The sequence below is a fragment of the Fukomys damarensis genome, unplaced genomic scaffold (assembly GCF_012274545.1).
Source record: "Fukomys damarensis isolate Sample0158 unplaced genomic scaffold, DMR_v1.0_HiC HiC_scaffold_8, whole genome shotgun sequence".
Classification (NCBI taxonomy): Eukaryota; Metazoa; Chordata; class Mammalia; order Rodentia; family Bathyergidae; genus Fukomys; species Fukomys damarensis.
Genome location: NW_022900920.1, coordinates 16171855 through 16196501, shown reverse-complemented (window position 1 = coordinate 16196501; position 24647 = coordinate 16171855). Strand labels below are relative to the sequence as shown.

Sequence of the window (24647 nt, the reverse complement as noted above, 5' to 3'; positions counted from 1 at the left end):
TCTTTTTTTTTTTTTTTTTTTTTTTTTTTTGGTACCAAGGATCAAACCCCAGGACCTGCGCTTGGCAAGACAAGCGCAGTGCCACTGAGCTAAATCCCCTGATCTATGCCTTTTGAATATCGTTTTCAACCTTTCTTCAGACTGCAGCCTACACCACGGATGTGATGGCAGAAGCACTTACTCTACCTTGGAGCTGGCAGATAGGAGTTTACTCTTGGTTCAGCAAACACAAAAGATTAGAACCATCGGGGTGGGGTCCCAATGACTGAAAATTGGTGGCTTAATAAGAGAGACCAGAGTGCACACATACCTGCTCGATATCCCTTGCAATATGATGCTCTGTGCCACCTCAGGGATCTACTAGCAAGAAGGCCATCAGCAGATGTGGCTTGTCAACTGACCTTGGACTTCCAGAACTGTGAGCCCAAATTTCTATTAATCTAGTCTGTGATATTTTATATTAGTAATAGAAAACAATAAGACACCAGGTTAAGTGACAAAGGAAAAGGCAGCTCCCTGATTGCTGCTATCACTTTCAGATGTCTAAATGTACACACACTGCCACCCATCACCTGAATTTAAGTGTCTCCAGCATGGAAAAGGCAAATTTGAGCATATTTAGTCTACTCCAAATAGCAAAGTAAAGATCACCGACAACAGCATGGGAAAGAAGTGAAACATTGGCGAAATGATCCCAAAATGATTCTAAATCTTCTAAAAGTAAAACCTTGGATTTTTACAACTGTAGTTTAAAAAATATGCCATATTTAACTGAATAGATTAATGTTTAACAGTTTAAACTTTTATCATAAAATATTTCATGAGACATACTTTAATATTTCAAAAAATGGAACCTAGCCAATAAAAATGTGAGATTTGAAATGTTATCATATTTTTATGTAGAATGAAATGCTTTCTTCTAATTTTTACACAAATAAAAAAGGAAGATTAGGGGGAAAATACATGTATAATTTTATAACTTTAAAAACCATATTCCTTGTAGAAAGAAGGAATTTTGTTTTTTCACTGGTCAAAATGTATATTTCAATTGTATTTACTGAATTCACATGAAAAGCTCAAAAACTGTACACACACACACACACACACACACACACACCTCTCACATTTTTGAGAAATTGTAATATCTGTGTTTCAACCACAGAATTCCAGATTGGCTTATGAAGCTACTAATCTCTATCATGGACGTATATACCTAATTAAATCTCCTAAACGTCTAAAATAATTTATAGCATTTTTAGAGAGTCTTATGACATAGAAATTAGTCACATTTAATGGTTCTTTTTACTTCAAATACTTTTGAAACCTGGAATAATTCAGGAACAAATGCACAGTATAGTTATAGATGCCAACAAGCTATTTAATTTTAAACTTCTCATTTTCTTCAATATGAATGTATGCAAGTCACTTGGAAACAGGTATGTTTGGTTTTAGTGTTCAAATATTTCAAAAATTTGTGGAATAGTTATTTAATATTCCATATACTGTGGTACTGGTTCTATTGTTAACTCACAAGTTATGCTGAAACAATAAAAATAATTTTCATTAAATTACTGAGATACAAATTAATTTCTTTTATTAGCCCAGACCTTCCCTTTTCCTAATATTACACTTTGGCTGTACAGAGGGCACTGAAACACTTGCAGACCGTGTACCGCCTGGGTCTGCACACCTTTCTTCATACCCAGCTGCTTCCCTGGGCCAGTGCACACAATAAGGCTAACACAAAGGCTTCTCACATTTCACACAACCACCCCCCAAGGTGAGATTACACCATCATTCTTTATTCATTCCCAAATTCTCTTAGGAGTAATTTAATGTATTCAACCAAGAAGGCATATTATTAAGCTGTTAACATAAACAAATGAAAGTAGCTGTACTAGCCTTTAGAAAGTAGCTTGCCTAGGGCTGGGGATTTAGCTCAGTGGTTCTGCTACCTGCCTCTCAAGCGCAAGGACCCGAGTTCAATCCCCGGTACCAAAAAAAAAAAAAAAAAACAGTAAGTAGCTTGTCTTTTCCCTACTAAAAAAAAAAAATTACAACTCAAATGTAAAATTCTGTCTACTCAAAAAAGCCATAGAGGGCCAGGGATTTAGCTCAGTGGTTCTGCTGCCTGCCTCGCCTGAATTCGATCCCCAATGCAAAAAAAACAAAAAAACACAAAAAAATAAAACAAAAAAGCCAAAGATATCAATCTAAAATCACCAAGGAATGCAAGACACAGTAATAGAAAAAAAAAGGAAAGGGCCAGATGGCCTTCCTTGCAAGAGTAAGGCCCCAAGTTTGATCCCCAGTACAAAAATAAATAAATAAACAAACAAACAAATAAAGGAAAGGTAAACTGCACATTAAAAAAAAGTTGCTATTTCAATGAATTGAACCAAAAATTATCTGGAATTGGTTATAAATGAATAGTAATAATTACATTATTTTTTATTTTACATCGTTTAAAATAATAAAAATAATGACTGTTGTAAAACTCAAACATCACAGAAACACACAGAGCAGAGTACACCATCAGCCCCATACATAACCCTGGCTCCTGCATTTTCTCCTGGCCCCAGCAAACACCCACCTAAGTTATCAGTTCTTTAAAACAATTTCACAAGATGTATTTAAATATTTAAAGTAGTTTGAATTACACTCTAGCTATACTTCAAGCAGAAAATCAAATCATCTTGTCAGTGGCTACTAAACTTCAGAGACCAAGCCAGGCGTGGTGGCGCACACCTGTAATCCTAGTACTTGGGAGGCTGAGGCAGGAGGATCACTGTGAGTTCCAGACCAGCCTGCACTACCTAGTGAGTTTCAGGTCAATCTCAACTACATAGTGAAACCCTGTCTCAAAAAACAAAAACAAAAAAAAAAAGTCAGAGACCATTAATTATCATCATAAACTTAAGTACATTTGTTTGCTGGGCTCAAAAATCTATGGTTTATGATTATTTAGTTACATTCTCAATGAAGGTAGATTCTGATTCTAGTGTTCCCCATAATTTATACTGAAAATTATAGAAAATAATCCTACCACCAGTTATTGAAAATAAATTATTTACTAAGGAAAAATGTATCTCAAATCCTTATAAAAACCTTTAATCATCTTCATATACTGCTTTTTGATAAATGTCATCAGTGCTTATATCCACAGAGCTAAACCAACATAGCATAACAGGTTTTTCCTTGACGGAACTTTGATGACAGAAAAAAATAAGCCATTTTGAGAAGAAAGGTAATTGCTATCTCAGCTAAGGGAAATTGCCAGGTTATTGAGATGTCTTAGAAATGTGTTCCAACAAGAATTTCTTTTACTTTTCCTTTCCCTAATATCTCACAAAATTTAATTTCATGAAATAAAAACTTTGGTTTTTATCCAGAGAACTCTTTTCTGAGATGAGCATCTGATCACCAGTGAGACAAGTATGCTGTCAACAGTATGATATTTTAATCTTTAAGGAAAATCCCAAGGGGTAAGAAGCGCTTAATCTCCCCCAATTTTTTACTTATAGGAGATGAACTATTCAACACACGTGCTTTCAAAGTAGAGGAATCTAGAGATCAAAGCTTTACTTCTCCTTATGGGGATTTAGTTCATTTGTTATTCTTAAATTTAAGAATTATCTAGGCTTCCCCTAAAATGATGAAATTCTATTTTCTTAACTTCATTATTTATTGCTACATTATTTCATAAACATGAAAAACAAGTTATACACTTTATAGTTGCCAATGAAGACAGCTGTATAAATGGCAGACACAGCTACATGTACCATAAATGGGCAAAACTGATATAATGGGAAGAATTGTAAATAAATGTATGACTGAGGGAGAAATACTTGACCAAAAGCTCAATTCTGGAAGTTCCAATTGAAGAATGACTTATAATGTTTTCTTGTGATAGGAGCAAGTGTTGTAATCATTTGGGGGGAGGAAGAGGGGTAAGGAGGTTGTGTTAAATGAAGATTCTTAGTACAGGATAGCAAAGGGGGAGTGGTGTGAGGGAATGACACTATATAGTTATGTTAGAAAAGTAATTTCAACCAGCTTCTTCAACCTTGTTTGGTGGGAGATTAAAGAATTACTTTAAGAATCCATCATGGAGAATGTAATACATTTTCATATTCTATACAATTATTCTATACCAGGCGTGGTGGCGCACGCCTGTAATCCCAGCACTCAGGAGGCTGAGGTAGGATGGAGAAAGTGGAACCTCTGCTGGGGCCCTGTAAAATGATGCAGCACTTTGAAAAACAGACTGTGGTATTCTTCAGCATATTGACTGCTGTGGTATTTCTCAGATAGGGAGATGCACTAGAAACTATTGATTCATGTAGTTGAAATGGGTAAATTATGTGATGACATATCTCAAAAAAGTGATAATGACATTTTACAAAGAAGCTTACATTTGTCTTATTTTTATATAAAAATATTCTCAGCTAAGTTACTAACAATAGTCTATATATATGTATATATATGTATATATACATATATATACATATATATAGACTATTGTTAGTAACTTAGCTGAGAATATTTTTATATAAAAATAAGACAAATGTAAGCTTCTTTGTAAAATGTCATTATCACTTTTTTGAGATATGTCATCACATAATTTACCCATTTCAACTACATGAATCAATAGTTTCTAGTGCATCTCCCTATCTGAGAAATACCACAGCAGTCAATATGCTGAAGAATACCACAGTCTGTTTTTCAAAGTGCTGCATCATTTTACAGGGCCCCAGCAGAGGTTCCACTTTCTCCACATCCCCATTAACACTACTTACTATCTGCCTTTTTTTATCACAGCTATCCTAGGGTCTGTAAAATAGTGTCTTACTATGGTTTTGAGATTTGCATTTTTCATGGCTAATGATGTCAAACATAGTTTGTTTACTAGCCATTCATTTTTCTTCCTCAATAAATACTTATTCAAATCCTTTGCCCAATTTTAAATTCATATATTCTCAATCTTTACCAGATACATGAACTGCAAGAGCACTCTCCCATTTTGTGAATTGCCTGTAAGTACTAAAGCTCTTAACTTTAATGAAATCCAATGTATCTATCTTTCTTTCTGCTGCTTGTGCTTTCTGGTGTCACACCTAAGGATGCACTGATTAATTCAAGGTCATAAAGATTTGCTTCCATTTGTTTCCAGGGAGTTTTGTAATTTTAGCTTTTACACACAGGTCCATTTGTGGTTTTTTTTGTTTTGTACACAGTGTTATTAATTTCTTTTTTCTTTTGTACTTGTTTGCATTTGGATATCCCACTGACTCAGTTCCTTTGGCAAAAAGGCCACTACTACCACCCCTACCCACTGAACTGTCTGGGTACCCTTTTTGAGAGTCAATTGACCATAAACTTGATAATTTGTTTCTGAGCTCTAAAATTTAGTCCACTAATTTATATCTATCTGTATGCCAGAACAACACATTTTTTATTCTTCTTTTGATTGTTTCCTGAATTCCTTTAATTTCTGTATGAATTTTAGGATCAATTATCATTTTCTGCAGGAAAACCAACTTGAATTTAAAAGTAGAAGCAATGATGGAATTAAAAAATCATAATATGGCAGTCGTTCCAATAATAAGTAACAGGTAAAACTCATCAGTGGATGTAAAAGCTAATAGATGTAACTGTGATACATCAGGTTATTTACAGTATCTCAATATATCTTTCTATAAACTATTTATTATTTGACCTGCACAAAATGCTAACTTAACAGTGGAGATTCCTGACACGCATTACTTTGCCAAGTAAAAATTCAAGTCACCACTAGTACGATGAACTGACATTGTGTGGCTCCTGCTGTGATGCAGGAAAACGCATCATCACAGTCTTGCCAAAAACATAGAACCAAAATTGAATTATGAGGAAAGACTTGATGAACACAAATTATGAAGTACAAAGTGACTGGTCTGTATTCTTAAAAATGTCAAGGTAACAAAAGACAAGGATATACCATAGCTGTGCTCCAGAGAGAGAGACAAGAAACACTACAATAACTGCAGTAACTACAATGATCCTGACTTGAACCCTGGATCTGAAATAGAGGGAAGACAGTAGGCTTGTGGCTGTGTGTGAGTTGGGTAAAAAAGGATATTAATGGAAAAATCTCTGACAGCTGAATAAACTGTGAATTAAATAGTAGTAAAATATCCATGCTGCTTTCCTAGTTTTAATGGCCATATTGGTTATGTCAGAGGTACCCTTGTTTTCAGGCAATGTATACTGGAATAATGATACAATTGATCTGCAACTTAAATGGTGCAAAAAATGCAGAAAAGGAAAGAAAGAAGGCAGGTGTGGTAACATGTTAACAACAGAGATCTGACCACAGTTCCAATTTACAATGAAAGATAGGTACAGTATTAATTTACAAAAAGTGAACATGGCATTGAATGGATCTTTCCAAGGGAATTAAACCAGAGCAATTCTTTTGAGGATTTCCTGGGATATAGAGTCAAATTAGAAATACAATACTAACCTTAGAAACAAGTACAAATCTGTACTTACAAAAACATTTATATTTGAAAATCACAAACATAAAATACTTTTCTTACAATAGTATTGGTTTTCCTGTGGACACTGAACACATTGTGGAAATAGTGCATTCCTTTAAACTTGATGGGAAATTTAGGAAGCTCTAATTTCCCAGGAGGGTGCCCTCTCCCACTCCCTGCCTTCAACTCTTTAAATGACAAAGGTTCCAATCCAGAATTTCACTTTTATAGTTCAGCCATTCAATCTGTACATAAACTCTGTAGATTACAGTATCTTCTGTAATCAAAAATTTTTTTTTTTTGGTACCAGGATCGAACTTGGGACCTCGTGCTTGCAAGGCAGGCAGTAAAACCACTGAGCTAAATCCCAAGCCACTCAATTTTTCTATTAGTTCCTTCCCAGTAACTTTCACAAAAGCTTAAGACTGCCACCTGGCACAAGCGAAACTCTCTGACACCCTGTTTACCTTCCAGTCACCTTACTCTGCTTTTCTTTCCTTCTTAAATAGAGTATAAGGCCATTTCCTCACCTCCCACTCACTCCCAAAGACATTCCAATGTGTATCTTGGCCCAATCCTCTTCACTCTGTTCACTAAGGTCAAAGGGTCCCCTTGTTCTAGAATACAATGGATATATTTCAGCCCTCATCACTCCCAGCAAAATGTAAACTCAAGGACCACTTCCTCCTCCTTGAAATTTCCGCTGCCTCTGGTTTTACTGAAACCATTAATCCTGGTTTTCCTTTTACCTCCAAGGCAATCCTTTTACATCTGCAATGTCTTCCTTTAACTGAATTGGATATTGGGAATTACACAATATTTTCTAGATCATCCTCTCTATTGTGCTATGCTTTTTCTTTTTCCCTAGGAAATATCATCCATGCCCATCTTTAAGTGTGACCTCCAACTCTGTATTACAGACATTAGAAATATTTTAGGTAGTCAGGCAGAGTTAGGACCTCGAAGGAGTCAGTATACAAGATGAGAACATATTCCAACTGTGGCTGGAGGTGCATCTGTCAAAGGTCAGGCCTTAAGATATAGACAAAATGATCAGGCCTACAAGATTCCCCAAGAGATAAGCAATAAATTGAAGATTATAGTATAACTGCTATCACCTGGTTCAATAAAGCCTAGACAGACATAAACCCAGGTGGGTGACTAGGACCTCCTGGTCCATCCCTTCCTTAAAAGGTCATTGTTCAGCCAGGCGTGGTGGCGTGTGCCTGTAATCCCAGCACTCGGGAGGCTGAGGCAGGAGGATTGCTGTGAATTGGAGACCAACCTGGACTACACAGTGAGTTCCAGGTCAGTCTCAACTACATAGTGAGACCCTGTCTCAAAAAACAAAAAACAAAAAACAGGCCGGGGATTTAGTTCAGTGGTTCGGTGGCCTGCCTTGCAAGCGCAAGGACCCTAGTTCAATCCCTGGTACCAAAAAAAAAACCAACAAAAAACAAACAAACAAACAAAAAGGTAATTGTTCTTTCCATGTACACTTGCTATGTGACCTGCTTCCCTACTAGATGAATATTACCTAAGTGGCTACACTTATAATCTTATTGGTTGATCGTAGTTTTCACCCACATTGTACCTAACTCATATTTTGTTCTATAAAACTTCCTCTGTAAAGAGGGGTCCACATCAACCCACTTTCTGGTTTCCTCCTATTTCTCAGGACCTATCTCTCTCAATAAATGTTTCCTATTCTTAACCTCTGTTGTTCCTTAGAATTCATTTTATGATTTGGGGAACACGAACTCAGCGTATCTGACATCTAGTACGTTAGGAGTTACATTTGGACCCACCAAAAATTTTTCTCCTGAGTCTCAGGAGACAAGACAGTACTGAGGTAGGACAGAATAATTAAAACTAGGTGGAAAGGAGACCAGGAAATTGGGAATTTTAAATAGTACTTTTAAAGAAAAACTGCAGCCTCAGAACACCATCCCAATTTGTTTTCTCCGCAATCAGCAAACGTGTGCAAGTCCCTTTCACCTGTAATCACCTCTCCCTTCAGCTTCCTACAACCCTAAAAGTGGTGGAGACAGCCTGTCTAGCACATATCTCCTCTTCAAAACCTTGTGGGTGGCTTGCACAGCAACCCCGCACACAGTGAGAATACACATGAAGATAAAACAGCCTTTAAATGTGTGCCCTAACACAACTGTATCATGACTCTTGAATGCATCCTGTATCTTCTTCTTACAGATCTTCCTTATGCCTCTTTTTACGGACTCATCCTGAAAATTCTTTTACCAAGACCAGAGTAAGCGAACCTGCATATTTATTTTAAATAAATAAAGGGGTGGATTGAGTTCCTTATTTCAGCCGCACGGACCCTCAGCCAGGAACAGTACTATATGAGGCTGAGGGTAGGATGCTACAATGTACATTGGCCTTTTGAGGACAAATTCACATTATGGTCAGAGCAATCCTACTTTTGATGATGTATCTCTCAGAGATATTAGTAAGTTTAGTAATATTAGTAATTTATAAGTATGTTGCAGCATTATTTATAATAGTAAAAAGAAAACTAAAAATTTAAATGTCTACCAATGCGGGAAGGAAAGACAATAATATAGCAGTGTAACAATTAAAAAAGATTATGCCATATGGTCCAGCAATTACACTTCTTGGTAGTTACCAAATGAAATGAAATATTATGTCTACACAAAAAAATCTGAAAACAAACATTTACAACTAGCTATATTTGTAACTGCCAACATGTGAAAGCAACAAAAAATGTCGTTCAATAGGTGAATAAACAAACAATAGAAGATCCATACAAATGACTGGTACGCAGCAATGAGAAGAAATGAATCATAAAAAGACACAAAAAGAAATTCTGAGCTAGGATAGCTGGCATGTGTCTGTAATCCCAGAACTCAGGAGGCTGAGGCAGGAGAACTGCTGTCAGTTTAAGGCCACGCTGGAATACATATTGAGTTCAAGACCACCCTAGCAAGACTATGTTTCAAAAACAAAACAAACAAGACATTGTAAAAAAGCTATGGATTCTGTTTTCAACTACATGACATTCTAGAAAAGGCAAAATTATGTAAACAGTTAAAGAGCCAATGGTTGTAAAAGTATGGAGAGGAGAAAGGGAGGGATAAGCTGGTAGAACAGTAGACATATCTTAGGGCAGTGAAATCACTCTGAACTATACATGTCATTTATACTTGGCAAAACTCAGAATTCAACACAAATGCAAACTATGGGCTTCAGTTAAGAATGGGCCAATGCTGGCTCATCAAATGTAACACAGTGAACAACAGCAATGCAAAAGATTAATGGAAGGGGAGGCTGTGGATGGGGTATTGGAGTGCATGTGACAACTCCGTACCTCCTGAAAACTTACTACTGCTAAAAAAAAAAAAAAAAAAAAAAAAAAAACCCAAAAATCAATTAATGAAAAATAGAAGGACCTCAGGTTAGCTCAGTGTTAGTACACGTTTAGCAGGTACAAGGCCCTGGGCTCAATCCCCAGCACCAATAAACAAATGAATGAATGAGAAAAATGTAAGCAATAAATAATAGAAAAATGGGTGTGAGGTATAAGAGAATGCTCTGTCATTCTCTGGCCATTTTTCTGCAATCTGTAATTATACTCTTTAGAAAAACAAATGAAGAAATTCCAATTTTAATGTAAAAACAAGCCACAGAATGTTTTAGGATGATTTAATTAATATAATTACATAATACATTTTGTGTAAACAATATAATTAAAACAACTTAAAAAGATATATAGAAAAAGGGTCTAAAAGCTTCCCTCCCAAATTTGAGCGATACTCCTGTGGAATAAGGGGAGTATACGTATATGCTCTGTGCCTATTTACTGGACTGTGCTGTAGGATTTCCACTTGCCATTATCAGATTTCTAATAACAAGCACATATCGATTTTGTGTTGTTTCTGGTAAAGCTATTAAATAAAAAGAAGCTACAGAGGGGGCCATGCATTGAAGAGTAAATATGAAGCATCCAGTTCAGGTGGTACTAAAGTTAACTGTAGCTATTATCATTTCCCATCAACCTAAACAGTGTCCTTGTTTTTAGAACAACTAAGAAATCCCCTGTGTGTCAATAAGCTTTTATTTAAAGATAGTGCTGCCTTTCCATTTGCTGCTGCGGGCCAGACCCAGGTACAAAACCTGGCAGGGCACTGCCTACTGTGTGTTCAGACAGTGAGAGGGAACTTTTGAGTGTCCGGCCTCCCTGAGACAGTGCTACCCACCTTGATCTGTCTATTAGAAGTCACCTCTGAAGGCTCATCTACCCTTCAGGATAAAAGGGAGGTCCAGAAGGCAGATGAAAAATAGAACTGTAACACTCCCAAGGAAAGCCATATTAATTATAATAAGCTAAATTCTAAGGGAGTGATGCTCTGGCTTGGTAGTGTATAAATCACTAGCTTCAACAAATGCTAAAGCACAGGGTATACACTGCAGAGCCATCAGAATACTGCAGAGTGTGGCCTACAGATAATGATATGGAAAAACATCTCAATCGTGTTTGCACACTTATACAAATCAGCATATAAATCTAAAGGTGTTTTAACAATTTATTGCCACTTGGCTTTAGAAAAAATATCTAGGAGAAAAAATTATTTAAAAAACAAGAAAGTGGTAGGAAAATTCCCAATCATCACGTTCATACGGTCATTTTCCACTTCTGCCCCCATTGAAAGAGCAACAATCAGGCATGCCTTAATAATAGTGCAAGTAAGAATATACAAAATAAATTCAGCTGTCATCTTTGCTCTTAGTACCATACTGCCTGGTTCATTATTTTTGTATTGGAAATTTGGAGACTTCTACTGAATTTAATTTATATTTGATGAAATTAATCTGAGAAAACTAAAAAAAGTATTAATAGGTGTGGATGTGTGTGTTTGTGAGAGAGACACAAAAGCAGAGAGAAACACTGATGATCTCTTAAACATCAATTTAAAACCTTGGGAGTAAGGGACTGTCATGGTAGCATAAACTGTTTTCTGTTGTTATACTTATATTATTTTTATTATCATTTTGTGGTGCTGGGAATTGAATCTAGGGCTTAGTGCATACTAGAAAAGCACTTTACAACTACATCCTCAGCCCTAGCTTTACTCTTTAAAATTTAAAAGACTAGTTCAATCCCCAGTACAAAAAAAAAAAAAATTAAAAGACTTAGTTCAGACAAAAAGCTACAATGTCTTCTCTCACCATTTTTACTCAAAGTAGTGCTAGAAGTTTCAGCCAGTGAAATAAGGCAAGAATTGGATATAAAAGACAAAAAGGAAAATATGTTCTTATTTGTAATTGACAAGATATTCTATGTAAAAAATTTCAAGGACTAAAATATGAGAAAATGAAAAAATGGAAATAAAGTGTTTATATATGGGGAGGGCAGGAGAGGGTGAAGGGAGGGCAGGGACAAGGGGAAAAAATGAGAACCAAGACCTGTCATATAAAGGTACAAGATCCCAATGATGAATGTAACTGTACTGTATACCTAAAATGTACCAATAAACTCAATGAGAGAAAAAAAAAATCTCAAGGACTCTTCAAAAAACAAACAAAAAAACCTCCTCCAAAAACCAGGAGTGAGTTTCACAAAGTCAAAGGATACAACATTAAAATTAAAAAATCAGCTGTGCTGCAAATTACATATCTGTAAAGGATTAGTACCCAGACTGTATTAAGAACTCTTCAATTACTTCATCAAAGAAAGACAAATGGCCAATAAGCACATGAAAGATACTTAATATCATTAATCATTTATGAAAATGCAAATCAAACTATGAGATACCAATCTCATACCCACTGGTAAGGCTACTATCAAAAAAACAAAAAATCGGGCCGGAGATTTAGCTCAGTGGTTCTGCTGCCTGCCTTGCAAGAGCAAGGACCGAGTTCAATCCCCAGTACAAAAAAAAAAAAAAAAAAAAAAAAAAAAGTGTTGACAACTTTGTGGAGAAATGTGGAACTCTTGTGCATCACTGGTGGGATGTGAAATGATGCAACTGCTATGGAAAACAGGATGATGGTTATTTAGAAAATTAAAAACAGAATTCCATATGATTCAGGCATTCTACTTCTTGGTGTATATATTCATAAAAGAATTCAAAGTAGGAATCAAATATCTGCTCACTCATGTTCATAGGATCATTTTCACAACAGCAAAAGATGGAATCAACCCAAACTTCCATCAATGGAAAAACAGAAAAATAAAATGTGGTCTATACATATATACACATAGCCTTAAAATAGAAGAAAAGTTTAACACATGCTACATTGTAAGTGATTATACTAACTAAAATATATTGGTCACTAAAGGAAAACACCATATGAGTAATACTACTCATCTGAAGTACTTAAAGGCAATCAAACTCACAGATCCTGAAATGGTGACTGCCAAGGGTCAGGGGAAAAGGATGGGGAGTGTGACCAATAAATCTGATGTATCATCTTGGTTAGATTAAGAAATGCCTAGCAAATTAGTAAAGCACACATTTGGACATTTCTGGGTGGGTCACAGAGGTATGAACTTGAGTATTATATATGGTTCCCAGGCCCTTTCCTCTCTGGCATTATTCCCCTGCTCTGTTTCCTGGCCACCATGAGCTAAACAGCTTTGCTCTGCTATGCTCTGCTGCCATGATCTTTCTGCCTTGGAGCCAGCACATCATGGAATAAATCCCCTGAAACCATCAGCCAAATTAAACCCTTCAAGTTATGGGTATCAGGTATTTTGTTACAGGACAGGAAAGCTAATACAGTGAATTACTATTTACAGGTAGAGTTTCAGTTTTTCAAGTTGATGAAAACTTTGGAGATGAAAGTACAACGAGAACGTACCTAATGCCACTGAACTGTACCATTAGATATGGTCAAAATGCTAAATTTTGTTTGTATAATTTATCACAATTAAATTTTTGGAACCAGCTATATTTCAATATAACAATGAACACATAAAAATTAAAATTAAAAATGTCACACCACTTAATAATTGTTCAAAAAGAGAAATATTTAGGTGTAAGAAGAACAGCCTCTTCCAACAGTGTTAGAATAATTGGATATAAAAAGACAAAAAAATGAATTTTGATCTAAATGTCTAAACTTCACATACAAAAATTAATTAAAAATGGATCACAGATACTTAAATTGTAAAATGTAATACTATAAAACTTTGACAAGAAAACACAGGAGAAAAATCACACAGATTCTTAGACATGACACCAGAAGCATGACCATAAAAGAAAAAAAAAAGACTGATAAATTAGACTACACCAAATTAAAAACTTACTCTTCAAAGGAGTCTTAAAATGGTTAAAAACAAGCTACCAAGCCTGTAATACATAAAACCTCTTATAATTAAAAAATGTAAAAACAAACAATCCACTCAGAAAATGAACAAAAAACATGATGAGACATTTTGCTGATGGGGTTATTTGGATGGCAAGTAAGCACATGTAGGGATGTCTTATATCACTAGTCACTAAGTAACATCTAAGATAAACATCCTAAGAACCAATAATGCCAAGGACATGAAAACACCCTCTTTTATTCATTGCTAATAGAGATATAAAATGGTACAGCAATACCAGGTAAGAGTTAGGCAGCTTCTTAAAAAATTAAACTTACACTTGCCATACAACTCAGTAACTGTACTGTTGGGCATTTATCCCAAAGAAATAAAAACTTAAGTTTGCACAAAAACTCATATAAAAATTTTTATAGGGGCAGGATTTAGCTCAGTGGCACTGCGCCTGCCTCACAAGCACAGAGTCCAGAGTTAGATTCCCTAGTACCAAAAAATAGTATCTTTATAGCAGTTATTGTAGTAATTGTCCTAAACTGGAAACAGTTCATATGTTCTTTCAAAACAGGTGAATGGTTAAACAAACTGTAGTACTTTTAACATCCATACCATGGAATACTGCTCAGCAATAAAAAGGGATGGACTATCAATACACTTGAGACAGAAAGAAGATAAACATATAACCTACATATAACCACGAGAGTGGTGAGGCAAGGAACAGAAATTTGGGCGCACAGGAAAATACAGAAAGATAGAAAATACAGAAAAATGTCTAAGATGTTTTTATTGGACCAGGTCTTCACAGTCTAGTTTTTTTTACACAAAAGATCCTAAAAGTCTAAGATATTAGCAAAGGTATATTTCAGGATTTTACTGATTTTCATAAACAAAAGAAACATTATAGCTTCTTACATACAAATTTAAAATATTTTCAAGTTTCCTTTTGTATCGTGTTTTTTTTGTTTGTTTGTTTTTGTTTTTGTTTTGTTTTGTTTTGTTTTTGGTACCGGGGATTGAACTCGGGTTTTTGCGTATGGTATTCTTAAAACTTTTCAAGTTTCCTTTCGCATCACTTTCTTAAAACTATCTCTCTTTTGAACATAAAGAATAATCACTATACCTTGTGGTTTAAAGTTCAAACAATGCTATAATAAGCCAAATACTTTGATCAATAAGGCCCATTTTTAGTCAATCCGACCTAATTTAAAACAATTAACTCATAGAGCTTATTATTCAAGATGAATGGGAGATAAGATACTTCCTCTAATACAAGTTTTATATAATTCTAAACTAAGAAATATCGAATTTGGTCCTTTTCTTATCCACTGCAATTAGCAGTGATGTCGAAATGAGACTACACATTCACTCTTCTAAAATATCTCGATTGAAAAGAATGTTCTAAAACTTCTACATAAAATGTCCAATGGGCCAAGGATATAGCTCAGTGGCGCCACCACCTGCCTCTTAAGCGCAAGGTCCTGAGTTTGATCCCTGATACCACAAATAAACAAAACAAAAACAAGAAAGTCCAAGCCTTAAAGCAAAAATGGTATTTAAGCTTGCAAAACAATTTTTAAATAAGTAGACATTTGACATGAGCAAATAAAACCAAGGATCTTAGGATGAAGGAAAGGAGGGAGAGATGGAGAAAGAAACAAAATGCCAAATGAGATCCTTCAAAAACCATCATGAAAAGCTGAGATTCATAAAGTTACATGCAACCACCTCTACTGGAAATAGTGATTTTTCTGACTACCAAAATAATCATAGTCTGTTGGGTTAAGGTGCAGCACAACTATGTCTACTAAAAACAGACGTAGTGCTCACCAGGAAGAAAAGTAAAAGGGAGATCCCCAGATTCACCAGCCACAATCCAGTTTATTGCAGGATCCTAAAGATTTTCATATGTTAATCATGAAACACACTTTAGGTTTTACATTTAATCCCAAACGATGGAAGGAGTGCAGAGGTCAATGGGCAGTTAATGTCTCCAGGATATTTCCATGCATATTCCTTTGAAAAATGCGTATATTTCATATTTTGATTAGTTTCTATCTGCTCTCATAATTTAGAGGCTAACAATGAGTGAGTAAAACAGCATAATATTTGAAAAAATTAGGAAAGGAAAAGGCATGGAGCACTCGTTTTACATTTTGATCAATGCCAACTGGAAAAGTGCAGTTTAACATCTCAGCAATTTGATTTCTTAAAGTCATTATTTTTAACTTTGTTGTTTCTCTTGTATTATGACCACTTAAAAGCAGTGATTTTTCATGTAGAAAACCTCTGACATATATAAGAACATTTTTCTGGTTGCTTTGTATTATACTTGGACAGCTTTCCCAATCTAATAGTAAACTGCTTGAGGATAGGACCCAAATATTACACTTCTGCAGCTCTCACTGCGCAGACACTACATTCCTTGGATAGACACATGTGACACAGAGCTAATCTGCATCCAACATGACTGTGGTTCATGTTGATGACCTTTAATCTCGTGATCTTCAGAGACAAGCAACAGAAGCTATCTGCAGAACCAATTACTCTGCTTTTATCAACCTTCTTGTTAATTAGTAGCATATGTTTAATACTCAATGTCTGAATTCTTGAATTAAATCATTCTTGGATTATTTTCCACTATTTCTGAATGCGTTATAAATGATAAAACTTATCAGGTCACAATAGATGTAAATTAGGCTGCACTGGTGAATTTTCTAAGAGTAATATTCTCAAATCTTTTTTAAAAACTCCATTAGCCACAATAAATGTAATAAAATTATGCTAATACAAATAGCCCATCAAAAAGCCCTTGGCTTATTTGGAATGAAAGGCTCATTCACACCCTGGTCTAGTCTCCAGGACTCAAGAATTCCAGAAACCAAGACACTTCATGCTCCATATCCAAGTTCCAGATCTTTCAGTAACTGGTAGAGCTCAAATGATTTGGATGAAGGGGGAATTTGGGCCAATAGTAAACCACAGCCAAAGTCAACTGCTTGAGCAGATTTATAGATACTTTTGAGAGTCATGAACTACAAATTGTTTTGCTGCCCCTCAAAATGGTTGGTTAATAGTCCCAAATTCAATGTGTAATCAACTAAGAGCTTAGATTCTATTATCTTTGGATACTAGGTTGGAAAATGCAATCCATATCCACAAAACAAACTTCTCTCTCCAAGATATGAACAAAAAGTACTGAAGAAAATAAGTTTTGTGGTGATCTCCTGCTACATTACCTCTCCTTGCTCTGGGGAAGAAAGTTTCTTTAAATCTCTTTTAGTTATTCACACTTTGGTGTCTTTGCTTTAATCCTTCTTGGATCCTCCCACCCTCTTATTTGTGCTTCTAGTCCAGTGGCATATTCAGAGCTTCTGCAGTGCATTCCAAATTCACTGTTTACAATGGAGTTCATTCATTACCTGCGTGTCCTATTACTCTTGGTTTTCACTTTATTACACTCCACTTTTCATGCCTACTTTGAAGCAAAATGTTTTAACAATGAAAAGATACAAGGGGCACTATGATTACAAACCTTTCTTGTCATTAAACAGGCAAGCTAACCAGGAACCAGGTCAGAGAAGGCAGTTTTATTAACAGGCAGAGAATCTCTGCCAATAACAGCAGAACAAGAAATTCTGTCTTCACAATGCACAGCTACACAATTTACTCACAAGTACCTCAGGACAAGACTTTCTAAGGTAAATTCTGACTTGTTAGTTTAAAATAAATCATGGCTCAGAATGTAGACTTTTTAAAATCCAGTCATGGGTCCTTGACTCTCCATATGGCTGCATTTATTTTTCAGTGTACTTAGGTTTTTCACTTATGAATGGCAAAAATCTGTACTAGATAGGATGAATATCTGCCCATGCTTTAAAATTTGAATGGAAGTGCTTGTAAATGGGGAGGGGAGGAGGGGGTGAAGGGAGGGCAGGAAGAAGGGGAAAAATGAGAACCAAGACCTGTCATGTAAGGGTACAAGATCCCAATGATGAATGTAACTGCACTGTATACCTAAAATGTACCAATAAACTAAAAAAAATATATAAATATAAAATAAAATTTGAATGAAAAAAAAAATAAATAAATAAATAAAATCACAGCCAGGGATTTAGGTCAGTGGTTCCACCAAGTGCCTCACAAGCGCAAGGATCCAAGTTCAATCCCGGTACCAAAATAAAAATAAATAAATCATTATGAACTCTCCCCAAACCCCAGCCACTTCTCATGAGTCTTAAACCTGCTGCCTAGCAACACCAAAAATTTACAGAAAAAAACACTTTTATATAACAGTATTGCTTAGTTCTCTTAAACCAAACATGTTTCTGTTAAATATTTTTTAAAATCTCAACTATTCCTCTGATTTATAAATAGATTTTGAGAAACAGGTTCAATATTTGTAACTAAAAATAAAGTTGTGCTATATAAAGCACTATTTTTTCACCTCTGCACACTCTTTCCTCCTTGAAAATCAGTTTTAAAAGCACTATTCTTTTTCAAAAATATTTTCAAAGTATGTAATTACAAAAGAAAAGGTTGTAGTTTATGTTTTAAAACCAGGACTACTCCCAGACACAAACTTTAAAACTACTGGCACATTCAAAAGGTACAAATGAATTAAATGGTTCTTTCTACTTTGCCTACTTGAACGCAATTTGGGTGCCTTAAGAAAACATGTTAAAAACTTCTAATTTAAAAAGTAAAAGTGTACGGCAAAACAACCTTTTTCATCAAAGGATATATAAGAATGAACTTAACAACTAAGTGTTTTTTCAAAAGAGACTTTAATACAGTTCAATTTATAATCACTGAACTACACATAACTTGTAGTCAGTGTACCAAAGTATTTACCACCCCCACCGCCATACTGGCTAACTTCAAAGTTGTAAAGGTCAAGGTCAGAAAATTAAGCAATGTCATTAACCTAAAAAATATTTTTTTGGTTTTATTCAGAGGTTTGAGGAATTACATGGCATTAATTTAAAATGAAGATCAAAGCTCCCACATGAGTAATAATTTGCTTTGGAGGTATAAAGCTGGTACAGATGGCAAGTGAGAAAAATGTTGATGAGAAAGTTCAAATAGCACTGCTGTTATCATAAAGCTCAATGCAGCACTTTCCTTGCATTCTTTCTTAAGGAACTGTCACACTTTGCAACTTACTCTTTGTAAAAATAAGCAAGTTTAGTAGGAAAACTTAACTTAGATCCAAATGTGAGTTTTTAACACCAAGGCTCAGATTACCATGTTAGACTTCTCTGCTTTTTGTTATCACCTCAAAGAAATTACCAATGCAAGTTGTAATGAAATCAGCCAAAAAAGGAAACAAAACAAAATGTATGTATTTATTGAAATTTTCTCCAAAATTCAAAGAATGTTCAATTAGAATAAAATATATCTAAATTGCATCTGTGACTACATAATAATATAGATGGCCATGCTATTTCAGTCCACAGTTGGTCTAAGTACATACTTGTAAGGTAAAATATTTCTCAAAAGCTAAATACACGGAGAATCCAGATACCTGACAGATAAAAAGTTATGTTGCAAAGAAAACAAAAGCAAAGAGTTATTTTTAAAATACCACATAGTTTGCTAAAACACAGATGATATACAGTGATATTTTGTGCCTAGTTTGGGACATAATCTTTAGACATATTTGATCAGTAAAATGTAAAATATTAACATATTGATGAAATTTGATAACAGGCCCTTTATTTGACCCTTCATAAGAACATAAAAATCTGTGCTGCAGTCCAAAATTTAAATCAGTACAAAGAGGAAAGGAGAAAAAGAATCTGTCACCTCACAAATTTACAAATGGCATTCTAACCCAAAGCATGTTTGCATACAGAAAAACAAAACACACACAATACAAACCATGTAAAAAATTACTATCTTCGTTATTACTATTACTAGAACTAAGAATCACAGGCCAATCCAGGGATAGTGGTGTGTACCTTGAAGTCCTAGCTACTTGGGAGGCTGAGGTGGGAGAATCACATGATATTGTTTTGGGTAACATAGCAAAACCTCGTATCAGGGGAGGGCTGGGGAGGGAAGCCTGCTAGCAGCAAACAAGGCAAGCCCAGAAAAGTATGATTTTATTATTCAATATAGGTAAATTTTGACTTACACTGTATCTGTCTTGCCTACATGAGGGCCCATTATTCTAAACACTTGAATTTCACTGTATATATTCACAGTATCTGAGCTGGAACCATACATAAGCCATTAAGGGTTTAACTGATCTCAGGACAGTACCTCGGCCTTCAAGGCCAGGGGCTGGCTGTAAGCATTATACACAGATGGTACCCATCACTTAGCAAATGACTCTCAATAACCAAAACTACAAGATGTCTAGTTAGCAATTTATATACATCTTTCCAGAGGCAAGAATACTTTAATATTTATTCCTACCTTATCCCAACCCTCTCCTGTTTTCTAATTGCTTGCTCAAGAACACTCACTTAGAGGGAAAACTAACAAGGCTATTGTGAAGAATAAAATATGACATAGCACACCTTATGAAAAATGTGTGGACTAATAAATATTAATCACAGCAATCACTGCTACCATGTGTATTATTCCTATTAAAATAGAATTAATGCCAGAGCTACAGTAAGCCAGTTCCTACTCCCTTTTAGTGTTTAGCAGGTAGTGGTGATTATGAAACTGATATAATGGACTGTTACCAACATTTCTTAAAAAATAAAAACCAGGGAGCTAGGCGAGGTGGCACATGTCTGTAATCCCAGCACTTAGGAGGCTGAGGTAGGAGGATCATTGAGTGTGAGGTCAACCTGGGATGATAGTGAGTTCAAGACCAACCTAAACTATATAGCAAGATCTTGTCTGAAAAGAAAAACCCCAAAATAATAACAATAAAAAAGATTACAAAATACCAGCATGTACCACATGAGTAGGATGAGTATTCTATGGCACATATCTGTATTACACTGAGTTCGGTGTCATGATGTAAAATGCGTTTTTCACAAAGATTCATGGTTGACAGTCTAGAAAATACTATCCTAAATGATAGGACCTCGTCTGAAACAGAAACTTTCATCTTCTGAGCACGATAGTGAGGGAGAAAGCAGATGAAAAGGCTCAGTGCAAGGGAATTCAGCAGAACTGGAAAATATACTGAATGCATATTACTTGGGTGCTTAAGAATCACTTATCCTGTATTATAATACAATCCAGTTTTTAAGTAATTTATCCATAAAAAGTCTTAAAAATACAGAGATCATAAAACATACCATTACTTCAACTTTATGTAGACTGAATTTCCCACTTCACTGGTGGAAAGTCACAAAGCTAATGAGTGGCAGAACTAGAAAACCTGTCATTAGATTTCTGGTTTAAGTACTGAAAGTATAGTTTTGATTATGTTCTAGTTTCTAATACTGTACAGTAATGGCTAAGTGTTGTGTCAATATGAATTGAACGATTTTCAATTCAAGATCTGTGAATTGTCAGAAAATGCTATAAAAGTACCTAAAATTCAAACAGACAGAATTCCAGTATCCTTAAAACTTCAGTGATTCTAATATGTCAGAATGCAGGATTTTTCAAGTTCAAAACTCTGTTTCAGAAAATTAGATGGGAATGATGACAAACTTAAGAGCTAAAGAAATGCAAGGGCTAGTCAAGATACTCATGATACTTAGTGTGACCAAATTTATTACAGTAAAATACACAATGACATTAGTCCCCTCAAAATATTTTCTGAAGCAGTTCTGGAAGTCTTCTTTCATGTCATCAGCTGTGCTGCTATAGCTGCCTTGATGCTCTAAATCTATCTAAAATGTTTACTTTTCATGGTCATTTTGACTTTGGAGAAGAGTCAGAAGTTCCTATAGTGATATATTTGGCAAGTAGGGTGGATGAAGACACACCATAATACTTTCACAAGCCTGTCGTTTTATTGGGCAGCAGCATTCACTGTATTTTAAAAATCACACTCAAAAGAAGACTTCTAGAACTACTTCAAAAAGTGGTAAGAATGATTAAAATAGTATGTCTGGAGTATTCTGAAGGGGATTAATGGTAGTATGTCTTGCACTATTAATAAAATTTTAAAATTTAAACATTCACCTATGCTTTGAACACACTGTGTATAGCCTCTTTGACTTAGAAGACCAAAAAATTAGGTAAGGAATACTCTGGTCATGAACTACATGGCAACCTCTTTTGGTATATGGAATCAGGGCAAGGTACTAGACTTCAGTGTCTCAACTTGGAAAACCTCACAATTAAGAAGAATAACTAGTCACTCTCACGAGTTCATTTGCCATCTGAACAACAGTGAGTCTTCAGACCATGAACATGGTAAATCTCTCCATTGTTTAGCTCTCTGAGCAATGCTTTGTAGCTCCCAGTGTTGTAATCTTATATGTCTTGATATATGTATAAGTACTGTTATGTTCTTTTATGTTATTGTGATTTTTTTTCTAATGGCTGCTGGTATGAAAATGTAAAAATTATTTTTTTTTAAGAAATGATTTTGTTAACTTTATGTCCTACAACCTTGTTAAAATTCACTTACTGGTTTCAGTAGTTTTTCAGATGCCTGCAGACTTTCTATGTAAACAATGTGTGACTCCAACAGGAAATGAGCAATTAATTTAGACTATGACTTAAAACTAAGTAAAAATTTAGGTTTGTATCCATAATTTTATTAGGCTTATAAGAATACTTTGTCAGACAAATTAAGAGGGAAAAATACATTTATTAATTTTTTAAAAATGTTTAAAAAATTGTGGTTAGCATTTTGTAAATGCAATCAAACATTATTCAAAAGTCCCTTAAAAATAATTGCTAAAAATTGAAAGACGTGTACACTGAGGGGCTGGGGATGTAGCTCAGCAACACAGTACCTGCCTGACAAGTGTGAAGTCCTGAGTTTATCCCCAGTAAAAAAAAAAAAAAAAGACTTATACACTGAAAATAAAATTTATAATCTATATTCAAACCTTTGAAAAGGTGCAGATGTTATGGGTTGAATATTAATTTTTAAAATTAAAGGAAATCTCTGAATCATCTTTCTTGCAAATGAAAGACACCAAAAAACTTCAAAACCTAAGATAAATCCTTCAAAGTTGAGACACACCAATGACTTTGAAATGGTAGGTTGTGATCTTTGGGGGTGGACTGTGAAATTAATCTAGTAAGTCAAGAATAACAATGCCTTCTCATTGAATATGAGTGTGACTATTTATGACTGCAGTTTCAATTTTATACACACATGCATAAGTATTATACACTAGGCAGAGATTTTTAAAAAGTATTTCTTTCTATAGAGATAAAACTGTTTGAAAAATCACTAAGATGTCCTAAGGATAAACATCTACCCAAAATTCTAAAAAAAACAATCTATGTTTATTCTTTGCAATATGTTGATATAAAGGCGGCATTTTATTCTCTATTTATGATCACTGGAGTTGGCACATTCAAGCCATTTATAGGAAAAGGAGCTTCACTTAGGACATCAGTGCTCCTACATTTAAGATAGTACTCAGGGGCCCAGGATTTGGCTCAGTGGTTCCACCGCCTGCCTTGCAAGCGCAAGGGCTGGAGTTCGATCCCCAGTACCATTTTTTTAAAAAAGTACCCAGAAGTGAAGACCTGACATCTCCTAAATAAGATGGATGTTGTCACGGTTGCTTCAGAGCTGTCTTTAACCACGGTCACCTTAATTTCTACACTGGCTTCCCAACCCTACAGCTTTGCTCCATCCGACATGGGAAAAACTCTGACCTTCTCTGATGCCACTATGTACCTCTCTTCATCTTGTTCAGCTACCCAACTCTCCTATGTCTCACAGAGACTTCCAAGCCTTCCTTTCTTTTTTATGACATTTTGTTACATTCACCCTTATCATTAGATACCAACTCACACATTCCATTTATTCCTTTGCCTGAAATTATCGCCCTTTCATTGTAAGGCCCTGGTGAGTCCCCCACCTGGAACATACATAGAGGGTGGCCATGGAAACAGCACTGCATCTACACGACTTCACCATCAGTCTTAACAAGGCCTGGCAGTCAGCTCTATCCCCCATTCTTTTCAGCAGCTACGTTAACACACCTGCTCACCTCTTTTATCCTGCTACCTCCCTCTTTTCCAGCACCTAAATTAATAGGAAAAGAAAAGGGACCAGGTGCAAAGTTCCCAGCTGCCTCACCAATGCACTTACCTTTACTTGCATGGTCTTTCCTCACCCTGTCCTACAATAGAAAGGTTTTTCTTATCTGAGGCTAATCTTCCCACCTGTGCTCTAGGTCTTTCTCAGCTTCATCCTTTCTCAGAGATCCAGATGTATTAATTTCCAACTCTATCTTTAATCTTTCCCTCCTCCCCTACCCCCCCATTAGCTTCTGAAAATGTTCAAACCTTTTCCTGCTTCCTCCATCGAAGCCACCCTTCCAGCTAGTGTCTCCAAAGGCAAACTTCACTACTGTCCTTTCTTAACTTCTACTCCATTTCACACCACTATTCCATTTCCATCAAAACTAAAACAGATCTTTGCCAAGACTGTCAGTAAACACTGGTCTTCTCAGCTGAGCCTGACCCTGCTACTGCTCTCTGATTCTGGAAAAACACTTCCTATGGCTTTCCTGACCCTACTTTCTCAGCTTCCTCTTAAATGTCTAGGGCCTCTTCTTCATCTACTCAATCATTCTATGCTAGGATCCCCTAGGTTCTACTTTTGCTCTTCTCTCCAGTAGGCAATCTCATTACTTTTTAGATCTCCAGCTGAAAGGACTGGGGATTTAGCTCAGTGGTCCCAGCACACCTGCATCACAAGCACAAGA

General features: G+C 35.5%; 1 protein-coding gene across 3 annotated transcripts in view; it reads right to left on the bottom strand.

The window, feature by feature from the left end:
• Ate1 (arginyltransferase 1) overlaps positions 1-24647 on the bottom strand; it is a 143235-nt gene that overhangs the window by 4027 nt on the left and 114561 nt on the right. The window lies entirely within an intron of this gene.